Source organism: Saccostrea echinata, unplaced genomic scaffold, assembly GCF_033153115.1.
Source record: "Saccostrea echinata isolate AGI-Se365-2 ecotype Australia unplaced genomic scaffold, CSIRO_AGI_Sech_v1 ptg000001l, whole genome shotgun sequence".
NCBI lineage: Eukaryota > Metazoa > Mollusca > Bivalvia > Ostreida > Ostreidae > Saccostrea > Saccostrea echinata.
This window is the reverse complement of record NW_026889750.1, coordinates 50,850,454-50,853,579: the sequence shown is the minus strand read 5'-3', so window position 1 is coordinate 50,853,579 and position 3,126 is coordinate 50,850,454. Positions and strand designations below refer to the sequence as shown.

The 3,126-nt window shown below is 29.8% G+C and overlaps 1 long non-coding RNA gene across 1 annotated transcript; it reads left to right on the top strand.

The window, feature by feature from the left end:
* The first annotated feature begins 818 nt into the window (after positions 1–818).
* Positions 819–1,807, top strand: LOC133180622 (uncharacterized). Its single transcript, XR_009720364.1, has 3 exons — positions 819–871; positions 1,499–1,567; positions 1,684–1,807. It is a non-coding gene; the product is annotated as an uncharacterized LOC133180622 (long non-coding RNA).
* The last annotated feature ends 1,319 nt before the right edge of the window (positions 1,808–3,126 follow it).

The following is a 3,126-nucleotide window of genomic DNA, read 5'->3' as shown; positions in this document are numbered from 1 at the left end:
GCAACATGGAGAGTTCCACTAATTACAGTACCTACGATGTTTTCTTGACTATACAACTCAATTTAGTATACATTATATTTAATTCAGTACGTATTACAATTACATGGAATAGAACTATTTAATTATCCGCTTTAAAAAAAAATTAAATAAGAAATTATTACGAAAGAATATCATAAAATAATATAGAAAATGTTGTGAAATTGGTGTAAAGGATAGTTGTTAAACATTATTACAATCTCTGGTACCGTATGTATGAGTTAAGTTGTCCGTCAAAAAGGCTATATATTATGTATCTCCCGCTCGTTTTGATCATTATATTTGAACTTTATGGTCTACTTCACAGGTCAACTTGAATATAAAAATGGCTGCTCTCAGCGGAAATGATGACCGGAAATAACGATGTTTCGTAATCGGTAAATTCCGTAAGGAATAAAAAAATGATTCTGATGATTAAATTGAACATCGTTTATTTCTAACATAATTTTAGGTTTGTTCAATTGATTCAAGATATTTAAAACCATGTAAATATGTTTTCTCTAACTGTTCCGATCTCAACATCGGTAATTTTCGTATATATGACACAATATGATTGGTCAGATTTTAAAACTCTTCCGTACTGTTCTCTGATTGGTCAACAATATTTCACCCACGCCATTTTGAAAATTCTTCCCGGGATGTGTTGAGAAAGCTGGAGGTGATTTTGAATAAACTCTCATTTGCTCGCGAGTAAAATGTATCGAAAAACAGAAGTTCAGCATAATTATGGTACACAGGATCATATGTATGAACCAAGGAAAGCAAATACATAAGGAGACTGATGTTTTTTAGGCATCATATCCGGACTTTTCTGGTGTAAACAACGACAGTTGCGGTAAGATTATGTATACTTTAGCACATTAAAGTTTCAGTTTTTTAAATAATAATTTAGTACAAAGATAGAGGAACAAAGAATGCCTTTTTTTACCCATTTTGTAGTATTGTAGAAAGATAAAATAGTACGGTTATTGGCCATGTGGGGAACAAGGGTTTTTGTGATAAATTCTGATTGGGGAGGGAGGGGTGGAAGATGGGGGTAATTTTCAAGCCTTTGGCTTCCTAGTTCTAATTCATTCCAATTTTTTCAAGTTTACCAGAGACGAATTATTTATTTTCCCTTCAAAAACAATTCTGTAATTTGTATAAACTCAAATTTTTTCGAGGGGGGGGGTAGGTTGGGTTCGGGGGGGGGGGCAGTTTATTTAAATAACATTGGGGCACACATTTTGTTTACTCTTTCAACATTTTCAAGGACAGATTGTTTATTACAAATATTTTTTTAAAAATATTTTATAAATCAGTCCCCACCCCCCTTTTTCTTCTCCAGATTGTCAAATCAAATGGTTGTCCCCTAAGAAACCCCAGATTAAAGAAAAGTAATATCAATGGTACAATTGTATGGAATTTGGTGAACTCCGCTGGATCTTTTGGAATTTCAATTTATAATTATTGTTAATTTTAGTCAGCAGAACATTGAAGAAAAGCTGATTAGTCATGGAGGAAGAAGATCCCTCTCAAGAAAGTATTGCAGGTGTGTGAGCTAAACAAAATCTATATAGAATTATTTTGGATGTGAAAATGTGTGTTTTGTTGAGGTAATGGTTCATTAAATTTTATTATTATATCATTCTGTTCTATATTTCACAGTGATGAAGTCAGATGAGATGACAGGTTGTGTGATTTGAAGATGGACTTCTGCAACAAAGTAAACACTCCTCTACCTTTTTCCATACAAAAGTAGAGAGATTGAAACATTTGGTAAAAGTACAAAGAAAACAGGATTAGTTAAACTTGTGAAAAATATCAAGACTATTGAAGATCAGATTATATGTAAAAAGAAAGATCAAGACTACAATTGGTAGCTGAATCAGTAGCCTGGCCACATTAATTACTTTTTAATTAGCTATTTGTACATTTAAGGTAATCTGAGTTACTAAAATTGTTATTTAACAAATATTTCAAATAAATAAAAGATTTTTGAATAACAATCAATAGATGCTATTAAGAACCTCAATCTCCAACCCCTTTTCTTCAAATAAGAATTTTTGCCCATGATCATTTTTGTAGTTTTTAAAACTCTGTTTTGTATTATTTTAAGCATTTAAATGTATTTTTTGTCTATTATTCTTGTACTTTTTTGATATTTTTGAAATACAATCCTTCATGCTGATAAAAATACAAAAACAATACATATTAATACAAAATTAATACATTCTATATTTTTTTCATACTTTTTTGTGTACTGTATTATTTTCATATTTTATATCTTTTTTGTACTTTTAATTGTTCCAGATGAAAAAATACAAAAATAATATATGTGATACAAAATTAATATATTCTATATTTTTTTTGTATTTTAATTCTTAAAGGTGAAAAAATACAAAAATAATATATGCTAATACAAAATTAATACATTCTGTATTTTTTCTATACTTTTCTATGGACTGTATTATTTTTATACTTTGGAGAGGAAAATAGAGAAATAATACAAAAGTACAAAAACAATACGTTTTTACAGGTCATGTGTATCATTTCTGTATTATTTCGAAAAAATAAAGTATATTAAAAATATATTTTTCTGTGTTTGGCTTTTAAAAAGTCTATTATTTTTGACCTAAATTGGAACCAAGATTTAGAGGGTTCCAAATTTGGTCATTAAAAATATACTTTTTTTGTATTATTTTAGTATTTTTTTCTTGTATTATTTTTGTATTCATTTTCGATATGGGCAGGTTAACGTTTTTGGAGCAGATGTCATTTCCAAGTAACTATAAACCCTATATTGACCAAACTTGCATGAATGATACATCTAAGGATTCACACTACTGGACTTGTTTCGGATGCTGGATCTGACCTACATTCTGGATGAGTAACCAGATTAAAGTTTTTGGAGCAGATGTCATTTCCAAATAACTATAAACCAAACTTGCATGGATGATGCATCAAGGGACGAACAATCTCAAAACTTGCTTCGGATGCTGGATTTGACTTACATTTTCTGAATGAGTGACTAGTTTTAAGTTTTCAGATAAGTCTATTCCCAAGTAACTGCAAGCCCTATCAGACCAAAATTGCATAAATGTTGCATCT